The sequence below is a fragment of the Talpa europaea genome (assembly GCF_964194135.1).
Source record: "Talpa europaea genome assembly, chromosome: 4".
NCBI lineage: Eukaryota > Metazoa > Chordata > Mammalia > Eulipotyphla > Talpidae > Talpa > Talpa europaea.
Window position 1 is genome coordinate 129,476,731 of NC_140070.1, and position 19,305 is coordinate 129,496,035.

A 19,305-nucleotide genomic window follows, 5' to 3' on the forward strand; every position below is an offset into this window, starting at 1 on the left:
CCAACAAATGGAACCACTAAGACATTTGTGTGTTCCTTCTATGGCTCTGGAGGTAGCAAAAAAAATGTATTTCCTAAACCTGGTAAGCATAAGCCTGCTTCATTAATTTATACTAACTGAATAGATCAGAGACTCCTCAAGTTGAGAAATTAATTTAAAATTCCAGATTGTTAGCATCCTTTGATATTAGCAAAGATAATCTCAATTGCTCTCTGGGGACACTTAACCTAGTAGCACAGGACTTTGAAAGTCAGCAACTAGATTTAATTAGCAACAGATGTCAAATATACAAGAAATAAGTTGCCATGATCTGTAAACAGTAGACACAACAGGTAATAATTTGGTTTATCAGATATTAGAATAACAAGACAGGAAAATATAAATATATAAAAAACATTTAAGGTAATAGGACAGAATTTTAAAAAATGGTCAAATATCAAACTATAATTGCTGAAACACTTATTTACTTAGAACCATTTATTAACTTGCCAAGGACCTAAGATTATAGTCATGATCAAATGTAGGTTGCTTCCCTTCATTAGAAAATTAAAAAAATAAAATCCCACACAAAATAATGAGGAAATGTGCCTAAAGAACTCTATAAACTAGGTTGGGTATGGCAAAAACAAATAATTCCCCTACACTCTCACCAGACAAAACTGCAATTCTATTACTTTTCTAAGAGGAACTGGTAACCCTCCTATCCAGGAGAATTGCCCTTTGAAAGTACAATCTAAATACTAGCCTTAGTTACTCTTGCAAATTCAACTAAAATCTTACAAAGTTCATTTTAACGTGACCTCTGAGACTAATAATGATTGATGTGCACACCCTTGGCTGAAGTCACAGCTACTATGGCCTGGAGAAACATTTTCAAGTTCAAAAAACGGCTCACAAGTGTGTTATCTGTCCAGCAATTCCATCTGTTAGTAATGTACTGTATAAACTTTACAGTTGGTGAAAAACTTTAATATAGGCTCTTGTAAACTGACATTACATGGAAAAGGAAAATAACATTCTAGTATTGTCTCCATGGCCTTTTTCCTTTCATTCCTCTGAGTCAGCAGCATGTGCAGGCTCATGTCTTTGAGTGGTTAGCCAAATTCTGCCAACAATTTTGCCCAATCTGAAATTCCTATTTAACAAAGAATCTAGGGTCTTTTTAAAAATTTTGTTGGCCCATGTATACAGACTTACAAGTGACAAAACAGATTCTCGAATGGAAAACCGTTAACTTAAAAATACAACCAATGCAAACCACAACGCCCTCGTACAGTCTGAGAAAGTTCTCTTTCTCCAGGAAAGCATTTAATGAATTGGCTGTAGCTGGATACTGAGCCATATTCCCTGAAGTAGCACTGTAACTACACATTGAAACCCCAAGTGTTTAGATTGGCTTTTCTGGAAATACCTAACTAATCTATTAAAAGTCTGCATTGTACAATTTTCTTTCATCTCTTTCTCTGGAAGCCTGATAGCCAGATATTGTCTCCTTGTCTCTGGCAATTACGACTTTGAGCATTTGACTGAGAGAAGACTTAGAATCTTGACAGCATGACCCAGGTTTACTTGTGCTGTTGAGACTAGAGCATCTGTGGCCTTGCATGTCCTGAGAACCCCACGTCCAGGGCAGCAGTGTTGGGGGACATCCCAACCACACTGATTTTTCTGCTGCCTCTGCTTTGCCTGCTCACTTGGCATTGCCATCTGTGGTGCAGGTTAGCAGAGAGCCTTCTAATATATTCCTTTCTGCTGAGAACAGAGTTAATTTCTGTTCTTGTAATCAAGAAGCCTAAATGATATAATATCTTACCTATAAAGTATCAGTTATGAAGGGTGCATGTCTTTTTTTAGCCACATTTCAGGTAATGCAGGTGATTTTACTGCATCAGGTGTTACTTTCCCGCAATCCTCTCCTCTCCCAGCTTTCTCATTTCTGAATTTGTGTATCAACAAGGAGAATGTTAAGTTCTTTTTTTCATAGATGTGAAGCCATTATTGTAGAGGGATTAGGACAGAAGCCATAGGATGGCAGCTAGCAGCTTTAAATCCATTATCAAGTGTGCTACAAAAGCATTTCTCTGGAGTAAACTGAAAAATATTGAGCTGTTTCAACTCTGAAATCAGCTGCTTAAGAAATCATGGGGCTCTGTCAGATTTAACTACTAAAAGTAAATATGACATATAGGAATATTGGATAAGTGGGATTTGATGGAAAATGTTGTATACATTAAAGGAAAGTAAATAAGCTTTAATAATTTTCAGTGTTTATATTGGGCTCTCTTTTAAGTGATTCAGATCAAGGTTTATTTATCTCAGCTCTGTGGATGTGTTGGGTGGGATAATTCTTTGTTGTGAGCAGGTTTTCTGGCTGTTGGGGACATGTAGCAACATCTACCCTCCATATATTAGGTGCCAGTTATATTCCCCACCCCAATTTATGACAAAAGTACCTCTAGATAAGTTCAATGTCACCTGGGGAGGGGGTTGCCTAAACCCTTGTGCTACCAGAGAGGTCCTGGTTCCGTTCTTGCTCTGCTCTCTTGTTCTGCTACTCTTTCTCTGCTGGTGTCCCCGTGACCCTGCCCTTATAAACCCTAGTCTCAACCAGGGTGCACCCACCTATGCATGCCCACACCCTACTCCAGGTGCTCGCCTTCAGGCATGCGTGTAGGACCTCAGGGATCCATCATTAATGCTAAAGGTGGGAGGGCAGAAAAGCCTGTTAATCACTTACCCTTCACAGGGTTTATTGAATTCATCGAAATATGCAATTCAGAAAAAAAATCTTAATGTTCTCTGATGATTTATTTGAAGAATCTCCCTTCAGTATTTAGTGTCAAGGAAAGGACATACAATACTTAAGCTCATGTTATATCATCTTTCCTAGGTTTTAGATATACTTTTGAAGCCCTGATTGGAAAAAAAGATATGGTGATATGAATTTAAAAGTCAATGTTAGTGTCTTCTAAAGTAAAACTAATGGTGTAGAGACAATTTCCATATTGTAGACCTAAGCAATGAGCAGCTTCCATCTCATCCCAGTCTAGACATACCTCATGTTCAAGACCACGCTGACCTCCATAAGGCCCTGGCAGACATAAAAGAACAACTCAAGTTTTGAGTTAAAGTTTACCAAACTGGGACACCTGCAGAATTCATAAGAGAAGAACTTTGAATCTGTGGTGTTTCAACCTATTTTTCCATTTTACAAAGATTTTGGTGTAAGATAAGGTATAGGAAAAGAAAAAAAATAGCTTGAAATAAAAACAAGAACTGATACTTGAAAGTAATTTTTCACTTTAGAACATGTTTTAGTTTATCATTTTAATTTAAATTACATCAAAACATAATTTTAAATTAAATTCCTAAAACTCATCTGTACTTGAGTTGGCAAAGCAATTAGATACGTTCTGCCAAGAATTCTACATGCTGTAAACAAACAAACCTATAAAATGTCACTTTTCTTCCAAGATGCAAAAACTATATACTTGGTACCTTAATATATTGAAATATACAATTTTCAAAACTACTGTGGAAATCTTTGCAGTTTTCTAACTTGGCTAGGATGTAAGAAACAGGTGGGACAGAGACTGAATTGTTTTTGCGAATTTAAGAGAAATGGTTCATCAAATATGGTAATTCCAAACAGCATGCTAAGTTAACAGAATTTAGTGATATGGATTCAAAGCAGGCCATCGTTGAGTTTTTATTTGCCCTTTCAAGGACTTAGCAAAACTTAATTCCTTTAGCATAATACACACAAGGTGACATTTTTCAGCAATCTGCCTATTCAATTATGGATCTTTTGGAAAGCTAATGATGTCTATATTGTTAATACTGCCAACATTGTGTCAGTACACTGAAGAACCTGTGATATTAAATATGCTGATGTAAAAATATATGTTATTTCTGCTCAACCTTGTGCAAACAATCTGGCTGAAGTACTAGAATTATAGGGAAATTCTCTCCAGAGATAAAAGTGGAATGGAATTCTGTTGAGAACAGTTAAAAGGCTCTCTTCTTTCAAGTGGTTTCTTCAAGTATTGAGGCCAAAATTTTAGAAATTAATTACATGGAGTCTCTCACTCAAGATTTCTGGTTAGAATTATAATAGCCTTATTTTGGAGGTTGGGGAGGGCATAATTAACAATCAGACTTTAAAAATCTATATAAATTAAGGTTTTTAATAAAATGATTGATGATGTTTAAAGTTTTCAGAGAGTGGCAATAATTCTTCAGGCAGCAAGATATTATAAGGATCTGAGACTGAATATTTTCCATCACATAATTAGTATAACAAAACTAGGATCATGTTCCTAATGTTTATCCTTCAGAGTAAATGCTTCTTGATTGGTTACAAGCATTGGCCATTGTTCAGCATGATGGGTTCCAGATGTGCAAATACAGTGACAGCTCATTGATAAAATGAATTATAGTGACCAAAGTTACAAATTAAAAGCACATTTTTCTCAAAAGTAAAAAGAATACTAAATGTGATGCTTAATCACATATTTAAGATATTATCCTTCCAGATTTTTAAAAATATATTTTTATTACTTAGTTCCAAATCTCTTGCCTAATGCATCTCTCTTAGACAATAACTTCTAATAATATTAGTTCCCAAGTATACAAATGTCTGATATTTTCAGAGAAAAAAACCTTATTTGTCATAACTTGAAGTTCATGGCCTACTTTTAAAATAGTTCATTTGCTGGCAATGACCAAATGTATCAAAGTATTTGGCAGACAATAGATGCTATCTAATGATAACAAAAAAAAAGGGGGAAGAAAAGTTTTATTATAAAGGAAACCAAAGAAATAGCATATATATTTGTAAAATCTCCTACTATCTTAAAAAATGTTAAATTGCAGTCAAGAGAACTATGTCTCAATAAAGATTATTCCAGAGACTATTACTCTATTATAAGATAAATATTAGAAATTATTCTTATATAAAGATACATAGAGTCTATTCTCATAGTCTTAGAGACTATTAGTTTATTTGTAATGTTTCAGTAAATCACTTCATATATATTTTAAAACAGAAGTAGTTAATAATTGCTTTTCAATCTATATAGATGAGTATCTCATATATAACTTCCAAATAATAAGAAAATAGTAATAATTATTTATAAAATAATAAAATATACATGCAGAGTTTAGGAAAGCCAATCTTTCTCTAGAGGTCAAATTCTATACTGTTTGTATTTATTAATCCCGATTTGTTCATATTTCCAATGAAAATTAATTTGACTGCAGTGGGAAAGTGAAAAATGGGCATCTATCTAATATATAAAGATTTTATCATTTCATAGCAAAATTTTAAATGTGTACTGCCATTCAAACTAATGTCATAAAGATAGAAATAGTTATGAATTTGCTTCATATAAGTGAACAACAAATATTGTCTTATTTAAAGGCAGAAACAAGAGCCTGTTGGTAAGTAATCCAGATTCTTGAACAAAAGGTCATTATAGTTTTGATATAATTAGAAACGTTTTCCCAGGGAGGACAATGTGTGTTATGGGGGAAGAGAGAAGACAGCTAAAAAAATATTAAAAACTTTGATCATCCTCAATGTTAAAAGTAAATCCATGATAGAAATAGCCCAAAATACAGTAAACAATTGAGTCACCTGAATAAATTTTTGGCTTATTTTGTTTTTAATGTGTGCTGTGACTAATTTTTGCACGATAAAATGCTGTTGATGATAAATGTAAATGACTCTGCAAAGTATGTTGTTATAAAAGGAATTTCTTCTTTGAATAATTTGTCCCCCTTATGCTAGTTTCTGTTGCTATGTAACAAGTATTGGTTAAGTTTATCAGCATAAAATAACACCTGAAAGTTCTGTAAGTCAGAAATATGACCATGGTCCCTGACTACATTTTCTGCTGCGCATCTCAATAGACTAAAAGCAGATGTCATGTGGCTGCATTCTCATAAGGAAATAGGGATCTTCCTCTAAGCATGCATGGTTTGGGCAAGATTCAGTTTCTTGCAATTCTAGGACTGAGATCAGTTTCTTTCCTACTTACAGTTCCTAGCAGCCACCCACTTTCCTTGTGATATGGTTCCCACCATCTTCAAAGCCAGCAAGAGGGTATTTCTCTCTCATTAAACTGATCTCATACTTTGCATCTCTTTTGCTAAGAGCTAAGCCTGCGCTAACAGCTCTCCTCATTAGGTTTGGCCAACTCAGAACAAAGCTCCTGTATTAAAGTCAAATTATTTGAAAACTTAATTACAGAGGCAAAATCGCTTTTATAGAGCCAATAGTTGGCTAGGTGTTTATTATTTTGTAAAATTGAAAGCAGGCTATTAATTATTCATTTATATTGCCCAATTAGAATAGATAACAAAAACAGATCAATTGAAAGATTCCATAATGTGATATAAAAAAGACAAAAAAGATAAACTTTTTAAAAAATTACAAAATCAAATAGACTGATTTTATATTTAAATACTAGAATTATCTTGACTGCACTTTATATACTAATTCATAGTTTTTATTTTATTTTACTTTTATTTTAATTTTTTTAAATTTTATTTTAAGAAAGTCTCCAAGTTCAGAAAATTTCTTTATGAATTGAGTCTCTTAGGTCTACCAGACACATGAAAGCATTTATCTAGTTTCTTTTTACCAATATTAGTTAAATGGTAACTCTAGTGCCACTCTATTCTCCACTTAAACTATTTTTCTTCCTTTTTAGTAAATGACAAATAAGTTCTTGATATGCCCAGGCATTAAACACTGCTTATATAATTTTATCACTATTTTATCACTCATGGGTATTGTTAGCTTTACTAAGAAAACATCTATCTTACATGCAGATGATATAATTATAGAAACAATTTTTAAGAAAAATCGTCAGGGGGCTGGGCCTCCCGGGTGGCGCAGCGGTTGAGCGCTGGGCTGCAAAGCTGCCCGCAGCCTCCACAGCAGGTTCGATCCCTGGCCGCCAGGCGAGGGTCCCACTTGGTGCGCAGACCTCTCCTGCCGCCCGCTGCTCCCCTCAGCAGTGTACTTCGGTCCTTCTGCCTGCTCTGCTCCCCGCTCTGGCTCTGGTGAGTTCTCTCACCCTCCCGCGCTTCTGACTGTACACAGGGCTTGCATAAATAAATAATAAATAAATCTTTAAAAAAAAAAAAAAAGAAAAATCATCAGGTTAGAAAAAGGAAGTTCCAACCAACTAATACACACAGGCACACATGTGCACACACACGCCACTCAAATATTAAATATATATTTTTCGGGAGAATTTTCCTGTTTATACTGAAAAATGAATCTTTTTTTATTGAATCATTTTGAATGTAAGCAATTAGATATGTTTTTGGAAGAGAAATACATTAAGCGTTAGCATGTTTAAATTAAGTTATAAAAAAATAACTCACCCGGTGTTTTACAACACTTCAGCAAAATACACTAACAGAATCACATAAGCTCATTGCACAAATGTGGAAAATCTTTAACAGTTTACACCTGGCTTCTCTCTGAATGTGTTATCAAGTCTTTCATTAAAAGAAAAAAACAATGCTGTACCTTTCATTCAAAAGCACTTCATAGTCTTTAAATAGATATTCCTTTCTATATTTTACTTTTAAGCAATTGACAGTTTACAGCAGTTGTGTAGAGCTTGTGTTTTTAAGAAAATTCTAAGTAGAATAAACATTTATAAGTGACTTTCACACACCTGGAAATATTTACTTGAGAATTGATGACACTTATTTTGAAAGTGGTGAATCTAACAAAAAGAAGCCTGTTCTCTTCTCCAACTTTTACTGATGACGAATAGTGTCCTCCAAGGATGATCTTAATTGCTGTACTTGCATCAAAAATAACTTCCTTGGATTACACTTTTTCATAATTTTCTTTCTTCAAATACTAATAACTTTGTCCTTGAATCTTACACTTTTACAATGAGGTTAAGATTTTTCTTCTGCAGTGCTCCACATGCAATTATCAGTTATTTGTTGCCTTAATTCATTAAACTACAATCAAAGAAGCCTATTTTAAAACTCAAATGTTCCATATTATATATTTAAGTATTTAATGTGATAATTTTAAGTGTGAAAAGTATATTGGTCTTCTGATCCAATAAAAAGTGAAATGCTAAAAAAAATAAAACTATAAAATTTTTAAGAAGAAAAAAAGGTGGAATGCTAATTGTTAGCTCTTAGCCTTAGCAATTAATTAGAAACTCTTGCAGGGAGGATAGAATACCTCTTATTCTGGTTTTATTTTGAACCCGTGTAGGGGCAGGAAATGGACACAGTGCAGGTTTTCTATGATCCCATGCAGACCAGGTAAAAGAGGATAAAGATAAAGAGTCCTGGAGATCTCGGTGGCTTTTGCAGGCCTTTTATTTAGATTTACCAGGCACATGGCAGGCAGGGGTGCTGGGGGGCCGGGAGGCTGGCAGACCTCCCAGCCCCCAGCAAGTCTACCCTGTACCTGGGCTCTCGGGCCTTCTTTGGTGGGCTCTGTTCTCTGCTTTTCCATTCATTCTGCTTCTCTCTGGGCTTCTACTTCTCTGCTTCTGCTGGTGTCCACGTGACGCCATCCTTAAAAGCCCAGTCTAAGCCCAGGTGAATCCCATCTACCTATGCCCACACCCTACTCCAGGTGTCCGCCATCAGGCATTGCATTCGGGACCACAGAGTTCCATCATCTCTCCTAATGGCGGGAGGGCAGAAAGGCCTGATATTTTTACCTTACCCTACCACCAGTTACGTCAAATGGAAGTGTGGGAATTTGACATTAATATTTTTAAGAATCCTAGGACGTTTCCAAAGTGAAAGCAAGGCCGAGACATTACTCTAACCTAGTGGCTTTCACTTTGTTGCACATTAGAATTATCAAAAGAAGTTAAAAAGGCAAAACCATGCTCTGTACCAAACCAGGTAAAGAAGAAACTGAGAACAGCACATTTTAAATGGTCATATGATTCCAATGTGGAGCCAAGTTTGAGAACTAGAGCTTTAGATTTTTTAAAAGATTTATTTATTTATGCATACAAGAACTGGGGTACAGGCCAGAGGTGTGGGAGGTGAGAGGATTCACCAGAGACAGCGTGGGGAACAGAACAGGCAGACTGACTGAAATACACTGCTGAGGGGAGCAGCGGGCGAGTCAGGAGAGGTCTGCAGCACCGTGTAGGTATCTCCCTGGCCAGGGCTAGAACTGGTGCTGTAGTGGCTGCTGGATAGCCTTATAGGTTGTGTCTTAACCCCTTGCACCACTGGGGAGGCCCTAGAGCTTTAGATTTAAAGTCAGTTTAGATAAAATGGTACACTAAGTTACATGCTGCTTCAATTTTATGAAATAGCAGGTATTAGGAGAGATGGCAGGAAGAGAAAGAATACCATTGTAATTCTGGCACATGCTATTTTGTAGATTCTGAATATTTAAAGACATTTAAACTACAACCTGACTTTTACTGAAGGTGAAAGACCTGTAACAGACTTCTGCATGAAAACAAAAAAATGCTTAATGAAGATCTGAAAGGTTTTCCTTAGAATTGGAAAGGAGCATAGTATATTATTCATTCTTTATGTTTTCCACAGATGAAATATACCATAAAGGAACAGCATATGAAACATTTATTTCCTTGCCACACAAATTGTATCCTTCATTGAAAAACTGTTGAGAATTTATATATTTATACTCTTAAGTTGTGTATGATGTACTACTTTTAAAAATGGTTCTGAAATTTACTCTAACTTGAGCTTGAATTCTTCCAAGTTCTATTATCATATAGATTGAGTTTCAATCCAAGTTTTAAAACTTACAGTTATGCTTTTTCAACAAGCATTCCAAAGGAAAGTTACAATCAGGTCAACTTCTTAAAATGTGCTAGTATAGAAAGCCAAAATAATCATGAACTTTCCCCCCTTAACATTTTTGTTCCTCTATATGTCCAAATAATATTTGATATAACTTATATTCAACCATGGTAATATAGGTAGACATGTCCAATATGTTTTCTGTTATTCTTTCTGTAACAAGTAAATTGCCTGTTCAGTACAATGTAAAAGATACATTAATTCCAAAACATGTGGCAAATTAAATTTTGAGTAAACTTTCTTATTCCTTGGTGAGAAGGGCTATGAACATTATATATTAAAAATGGAGCAAAACCAAGAGTTTAGCTAAATAGATCTATCATATTCTTAAGCACTTATTTCTACATGTGACATCAAAATCACGATCTTGCCCTCAAGAGTATATGTAGGTACACGTACCTTCTGCAGGGATCCTACATCACACACACACCATGATAAGATTTTCTTAAAACTTATTGAGACCACTGTTGTATATGTGATCTTTGGATCTTGAAGGTTTTTTTTTTTAATTTTTAAAAATTTTTTTTAAAATTTTTTTAAAAATTTTAAAATTTTTTAAAAGATTTATTTATTTATGCATACAAGAGCTGGGGAACAGGCCAGAGGTGTGAGGGGGCGGGGTGAGAGGATTCACCAGAGACAGAGTGGGGAGCAGAACAGGTGGATTGAGTGAAATACACTGCTGAGGGGAGCAGCAGGCAAGACAGGAGAGGTCTGCTGCGCCATGTGGGTAGCTCCCTGGCCCATTGAGGATCAAACTCTTGCTACAATGTTGCAGACAGCTTCATAGGTTGGTCTTAACATCTTGTGCCACCAGGAAAGCCCCCCCCCCCTTTTTTAATGTAGATAACATGTTATTTATTTTGCTTGATTTTTTTCTTTTTACTCTATTTTTAACAACATAGAATTACAACACTCGATATGATTCAGAGATGTAGGATCACATCTCTTCAGATGTATGTGATCACAGCACACCTACTAGAAAGGTACCCGTGCCATTGGGAGCCCACAGACCATTGGGAGCCCTTCACACCCTCCTCTTCAACCTCCCTCTGCTCTTCTAACAGCTTGAATGCTGTAGTCAGATTCTAGGGTTTGTTATTGGTTTGTTTTTTCTGTCCCTTTTTTGTTTGTTTGTTTCTCTATGTTCCACATATAAGTAAAACCATTCAGTATTTGTCTTTTTCCTTCTGACTAATTTTGCTTAGCATTATCCCCTCCAGTTCCATCCATGTTGTGAATGACAAGAGTTCATCTTTTATTTATAGCTGAGTAGTACAATCATTTCTCGACTCGCTTTTGAAATTATGGAAGTAATTAAATTCCTACCCCCTGATTTTAAGCATATTTCAATGATCAAACTTCATGCAAACAGAATTAAAACACATCCATATTTTAATCAAGATCATTCTCTCTGCTGGAGCTATCATTTGTATCAAAGGCAAATGTATGAACTCAGTTTGAAATCATTCAAGAAACTAGAATAACTATGGCAAAGCATTTAACCAAGATTCTCCATCATCAGCCAAAAACAACTGGTATCCTTGATTTCATACAGAGATTTGCTAATTCTCTCCCTCATTAGGTTGGATTTGTTTTCTGGAGATAAGTGTCTGTAGCAGTGACTTCCTAAAGCTTTCCTCAGTGTGTACCTCAATGAATTGAGAGAAGTTCTCTGTATTAGAAAACCTGTCCTTTCATAATAAATGGAAACTCTTACTATGAACTTCAAGCACAACTTTCAATGTTGCAAAGCTGTGTTACCTCAATGAAATGAATTAATTAATTATTATTGTGTTTGCCAGGCTGTGGAGCCCTAACTGAATCTTTGTCTTAACTGTGGGGCATGTTGCACATAAATGATTCAAACAGCGTGATTGTGGAACAATTTGTAAATTTTGGAGATACTGCGTCACCAACACTATATATGACTTCTCTGTTCCTCAATCTTTGAAAAAGATAATAACTATCTGAAATGAAGCTGTGTATACTACTTCTTAACATAAGAGTTAAGAATTAGTCCAATCATTTTGGAAATGTTTTATCAATAGAAAGAGCATGAGTTTTGAGATTACCCAGACATGAATATTAACATCATTATTTACCAGCTACTTGACAGTGGGAAAATTATGTAATTTCTTAAAGTCCCATTTTCTTCATTATAGAGCAAAAATAATGAAACTACCCAAGTTTGCATATGAAATTAAATGGCACAAAGTTTATAAAAAACATAATGCAACATGTTGCACATATTAGACACAAAAATAACCTGTATTCCTCCTTTGTAAGTATAAGGAGAGAGAAGCTTCAGTTCTGAAAGCAGGCTGACTTGAAGAGTGATGAAATCGCTAATAATATCATGATGAAAAATATAATATAAAGCAAAAATGTTTTTCAATTTTTCTCTTTAATTGCATTTCCTTTCCTTCTTTGACCCATCTTCTACTTGTTTTCTCTTGTCTAGGGATTATATGCTCTTCTGTCTCACCTCACCATTTTGCACACACAGATACATGCTTTGATGATGATGCCTGAAAATACGTTAAAACAAATGTATGAATTTTAGAACAAAGTGTACTGACAACTGTGTGTGGGTATTTTTTAATTGTATCACTTTTAATGAGCTGTGATCCCTTTATGTCACTGTATGTGATTAAGGATTACACATCTTCAGAGGTATGTTAACACACCACACCCTGTTTGTGGGTTTCCTGGTTGCTGAAAATGGTATTTTTATACCTAGTAGTAATGACAAAAATGTAATAAATCAAGAAAATTCTGGGCCACTCTCACATTACTGGCTTATCTAAAAGTACATATATTCATGCTTCAGTGTGCTTACATAAACACATCACCACACCATTTCAAAGCAAAAGTTATTGTGGCATGACAGACTAAAAGAAGTGTTAAAGTTAAATGATTATCAGCGTGTCTATTGTGAAACTCTGCTAGGGACATTTAAGCACTATTTTACTTATTTGATTGGGTGTTGAAGGAAGAGACGGAAGGAGATAGCGAGGAAGAAGAGCAAATGATAGGTAGAAGAATAACATTAAACTGACATGAACTATTTTCTCCACAATTATTAAAAATTAGCATTACACAGTGTTCTTTTACTGCTTGAATGTTTCTTTTTAACCATGATAGGGAAGAAAATGATGGTAAAGTTTTTTTGGTAAGTAGGTTTCAGGAGAACTTAGACTACCCTTCGGTCTGAGACATATTCTAAACTTGGATGTGCATTATACAAAACCAGAATGTACTACACATACCCATTGGATCATTAAGCTTAATTCCAATGAATACATTTTACATCCATTACTGTGCAGGGCAAATGTATAAAGAAGAATGTTTAAGCCTATGCATTTGTGATATGGGTAAGCATTGCCATGAAATTTATGGCATGAGTGGGTTAAATTACAACTTGCTTACTTTGTCCAAATTAAATTCAGCTGAAACTATCAAGAAGCGTGACCAATCATTTGGGTAGAAAAGTGATAAAAACAGTGAAAAACTGCAGCTTTTTCATTGTATTGGCAATATGTACCCTGAAAACTTATCTAAAAAATTTAACTGCTGCCTATAAGTAGGAAAAATGTTAGATTTATAACACTTATTAGGTCAAATAATGCAAATGAAATGTATTTAGTGATATCTGTCTAGTTCACACTACCCAATTCACTTTTATCTTAGAAGAAAATTACTTGGGTCGAAAGTCACTGCTTTAAGTCCTTAGGTATATTATGAGACACAGAATGGTAAAGTCAAAAGCTATTATCAAGTTTCTGATAAAGCCTTTTGTCATAGGAATTCTAATTATGTGGTTATTGTTATTAATAAGTGTTGTGAAGGTTTAGGTCCTTACTCCTACACTTGGATTGCTGATTCAGTTAGAAGTGTGTTACAACTAAATTACAAGTCACTGTTAATCTGCCTGAATTCTTTCTCTGTAGCATTACTTTGGTTTAATCTCTCAAGAGAAGTTATCCTCGTACGTTGCTTCTCAAGAATGTTCATATATTTTCTCTTTCATGAGTTTTTTAGATGCAGCCTGTTAGAAGAAATAAATGCCAACTTTTACCTTAAACTTATTTCACTAAAATCTATAAAGCATCCATCTCTTTGAAGATTGCTATGGGTTTGCATTTAAATTTAGTCAGTCATGTCCTTCCAGTGAGGTTGGTACCACTTGCAAATTAATCCTAGACTTAAAAAAATAAAAGTAGAAGTTGACAGGACCTTAATCAATTTTCTCTTTATTAGATGTATAGATCAATTGTGATGATAGATGTATCCTGACGTTATTTAATCAAAGTTTATTATTAATCAAAGTTTATTTTGCTGTTTGGGCAATTCTTAAGAATTCATATGCAAATGTTCTACTTTGTAGATTTGTTAAACTATTTCATGCTAGGTTAATTGGAATGAGCATATAAGGGAAGCAGAACTTTTCAAGAAGAGAAATGTGTATTCATAATGAAAAGCATATGCTGTCAAAACACTAGCAAGGATGTAAAATCATGGTACTTCAATAACAATTAATAAATACATGAACAAAATAATAACATAAACACACTAAAAAGAAAAAGGAGCACCCAAATTTGAGATGGGTCCTCCAAGGAAATGTCTATACAATATACCCAAGTCAATATAACTCTTAGAATCTGTGCAAGATAAGACACAGTTTGTTTTTATTATATTTATTGAGTGACTGACAGGTGTCAAGTATTAGGCTAATCACTAAAATTAAGTTGATACATTTTTTTCACTCCCAATGTCCTCCCCAGAACTATATTGTTGAAGATATTTGAAAAGTTTATTGTATTATCACCTTTTCTTCTGTGATATTTAATGGTTGTGTGTTTGATATCATTATATTATAATAGAAAACTGAATTTTGAGAAACATTCTGGTAAAGATAATATGGTGTGTTATAAAGCCAGCTAGAAATTTTCCATTGACTTGAGACTGTTATGGAATGCTAGTGCACTGTACTTCTTCATTAGATTAAATTATTGAGAGTGGCTGAATTGCCATAACTAATATTTGAGGTTTTTCTTCCATGATTGCCTAAACTAACAATTTTAAATTTAGGCAGCTTGTTTTTGCAGGACTGGATCTATTTAATTAGTCCTATGATGAAATTGCAAGGAACTCTATTCTGCTCCCAAATTCTTTCATCATGGTACTTAAAATGGCTATCATTAAAGCATCTGTCTTTGAGGTTAAAATCTTCATTCCAACATTATTTTTAAAATAAATATACCCTTGAAAAGAAGCTTATTTATATTTTATTAGTGCTTAATACAAATTGTAATTTGTCAAGTAGATAAGAGATTGAATACATATTAAGGAAAAGTTTTCAAGTAATTTGTTTTATTGATGAATAGTATGCATAAGGTTATTTCACTCATGTTCTTATATAGTGTGATGGGGTTTGAAAAGGCATATCTGTAATCATCACTCCAGTCAAGATAGAGAACCTTTCTCTCACTTGAAAAATGATTGTATGTTTTTCTTTGTGTATGAGCCATTTCTCTGACTTCTCTTTCTGTTTTAAACACTGGTTGTTTATGTCATTGTGTAGTTTTCTTTGTATTCAGTTTAGGTGTTTTTTTTTTTTTTCAGTGTAACAGTATTTTAATTTAAAACATGTTGATCATTCGCCAAATATCCAGCCCCAACTCCAATTCCAGTTTTATGAGACAACTTTATGTTAACTCACAGAATCCTGGTGAACCAGTGTTTGTCTTCATTATCCACTCTCTTTGTTCTTTGTTTTTGAGTATTTATTCATGTGCCCCTAAGCCCACTGATTCTTTCTTCTACAATTTCTAATCTATAATTAATTACAACCAGTGTATATTTGTTAAGATATTGTATTTTTAAGTTCTTCAATTTTTATTTTTATATCTTCCTTTTCTTATATCAGCATGTTTTCTTAACTCCCTTACATCTGTATACAAGATTTATACTACAGACATAAAGCATTTTTTGTCTAGTCATTCCACATTTCTGACATATCTAGATCTTGTTAATATTGATTATCAGTTTCTGATTGTTATGAGTCATTAAGTCCTGATCTCTTTCTTGCATGCTGGTTATTTTTTATTAGATGCAAGAAAGTGTGAATTGCATTTTTTCAAATGGTGATTTTTTTTTCTTTAATAGTTTTGAAAATTTTTTCTGTCATGAAGTTTTCAAGAATAAGTTTGATACTGTTGATGGATGATTTTTAATTTTTTATTGATATTTTAAAATAGATTTTGGTGTAATTCTTCTAAGAACTCTATTCAATGAAACCTATATCATGAAGTTGGTCAACCCTACATGGTGAGAACATAAATTATTCCAGGACCTAGACGAACTCCAGAGAACATCCAACCTACTACTGTCTTGCTAGTTTTTTTTTTTTTCCTGAAATTTTGCTCCATACATTCTAGATTTTTAGTTCATACTTTTTTTTTTTTAAATTAAAGATCCTTATGTAGACCTACAGAACTCTGTGTGTATATGTGTATGTAATGGCTTCCTTTTGGGTATTTTGCCCCACAAAACCTAGCCAACTTCCTCCCATAACTCTTATCTCTTTCTTCAACTCAGGTAGATTTCTAGGCCTTCTTAGAATTACCCCATAATGCAGTGTGATCCACTAACTGTCTTCCTGAATGTAAACTGGTTATATTTTGAAATTTACCTCATTATTTTCCAAATCTCATAGATTATTACTATATACTGCTTATTAGCCACTGTGTGAATTTGGAATTTTAAATATTTTGCCCAATTTTATAAATGTTTTTGGAAGAAAGATAATTCTTGTAGCAGTTCATCAGAATTCCAGGTGAATTTTGACAAAAGTAATGATAAGATTTCAACAGGAAAGTTTATGCCATTTTGTATATGCCATTGGTATTTGCCAAATTTTATGATACATTCATCAAAACTTCATAAAGAATTATCCCCTAAATTCCTCTTTCTAACTTCTAAACTGCTGTAGAACAGGGAGTCTAGGTCTGGCCTCCAGGAAACCTAGGATTGGGTTCTAGTTTCTTCTTCATCCCTCTCTCTCCAGTTTGGCTACTCATTTCTCATCTCCATGTATTTAAGATGGACAACAGGCTGCCAAGTTTCATCATCTGATTCACTACTAAGCTTAGTGTTAGTATACATATGCCTATTTAATTTCTAAGAATACTTTTCTATTGTACTTTTGCAAAGGACTGTCATATACATATTTTTAAAAGCTACCCTTAGATATTTTTATAGCATCAAATACAACCTATATATTGAGGTCTCCCAAAACAGTATGTATATCCAAGGTTTTTCTCCTAAGTTTCAAATCCATACAATCAATAATTTTCTATACACTTCAAGTTAGACAAATTTGAAGTACCACAGAGAATTCAATAACACTCTTTACCAAAAATGTCATTGAAAGCAATTGCTTTGAGGAGTAGACTAGAAAGACAGAAAGGCAGAAGAGAGCTGGATTTCATTACAACTATTTTAATATCTTTAAATATATATATATAGAGATAATTTTATAGAATTTTCTAACCATTAACAATGAATAATAAAAATCTAAAAATCATATCTCCTGATTTGAAAAGCAAGCGTATCCCAAAAGAGTATTTAGGCACCAAAAAGAAGTACCAAATATTGTATAGAAAGTTAAGCCCTAGCCATGCGTTAGTACAGAGGGCTATTTTCTCCTTCACTTCCCATCAACTCTTCCATGATAATGTAGCATAGAGAAAGTCTATTCTGTTTCTTTTATTTAAATATAGATGCTAAATTGAAACCCATAGCAGACACTAATCTTATAATCTTTTATATAGTCTATATAGTGATAAACATTAATTTAAAAAACTTTCTAAATTTTTAGGTAATAAATCATAAGATATGATTCTTAATGTATAATGGGCAATGACGAAAACAATTTCTAATGAATGATGAGGCTGATTGTTTTCCCTCCTTTGGCTAATATAATTAAATTTAAAACATCCCTGCAAGGTGCAGGGAATTATACTTTTAATTTTTAATCTAATGTTGAGCATATTCAATTAAGGCTGTCAATCTGCTTTTTGGAGACCTCCTATTACAGACCTTGAAGAAAATTATGGTCTGGTTTAAGAGGAAGATTTGTGTTAAGATTTGTATTATTAACTATACAGAGATACAAGGGAAACGTTGAAGATGAAGTTGAAGATACAAAATTTCACTCTGAATGCACATGCTTTCAAGACTCAAGTTAAATAACTGTTTTAAAGTACATATGTAATTGATTCTGTTTAGTTTAAATGAGACAGAACATCAGCTACCTGTGTTATAACTTCATTTAGAAATATTTCTGGTGATGTATTACTTCAAATAGTCTGAGAGTGGATAGTTTATCCTGAATCACTTTCTCCCTGTAGTTGTAAGTTATAGCAAGCAGTAGATCTTCATGGTCAGATTTTACGAGTTGATTGAGCGTTACTGTGCCTTCTATCAATACTTTATACTAGTATTTTCCAAGTTCACATTTTTTTAGTCACTCTATTTCTACTCTGAAACTTCTTTTCCATATAAAAAATATCTCTGAACTAATTGAAGTGTCTTAAAGTTTATTCTTACCAACACATAACCTACACATAACCTTTTATTTTAAGTCTTCTGAAACCAAGGCAAGTATATCAATATAAAATGGACCCAAACATTTACCTTCTTCTTTTAAAAGGGAGGCTTCTGGGGACAAAAGTTTTATGCTGACATTTTTAGTTTTCACTGGCATATTTATATTTTACTATGGATTTAAGGAAAACTAGCCACATTAATTCTCATTACATTAGAGAATTAAGACCAAATTATTTTATTTTATTGCAGTTCACAAAATAAATGACATTAGACGTTCAGTTTGTGGATTTCAAAGATTAGAACTATCCAAATTTTAAATTAAAGATATTTTTTAACCATCATCCATTTAAAAATACCAATGGCATTGCAATAATTAATTATAAAAATGCACAACCAAAATGGTTGCTATAGAGAGTAGGTGGAATAGATGTAGAAAAACATAGAAATAAGACTTCTTTTATGCCATTTTGATTTGAGGACCATATGATATATTACCTATTTGAAATAAACTGAAAGGTCTGTGATGGTGACATTACCCATTATCAAAAAGGCTACGAGTGATAAATATTCACTCAGTGCCCGATCATGTGGCCCAGACAGGATGTTGTCTATTTTAATAACGATTGAGAATGTAGCAATCATTGTGTAAATTTCTTGAAACAAAAATAATTTACTACAGAACAGGGGATCCTCCAGATGTACAGGCTGATGGAAATATTTGAAAAGGAAAGACATGGCAAGAGGAAGCAGATGATACTGACGGATGTTTTCAAAAGAGCTGTCACATCATCTCCTCTTTTGGTTTCTGCAGATGCTGTTAGAACTAATACTGATGATGAA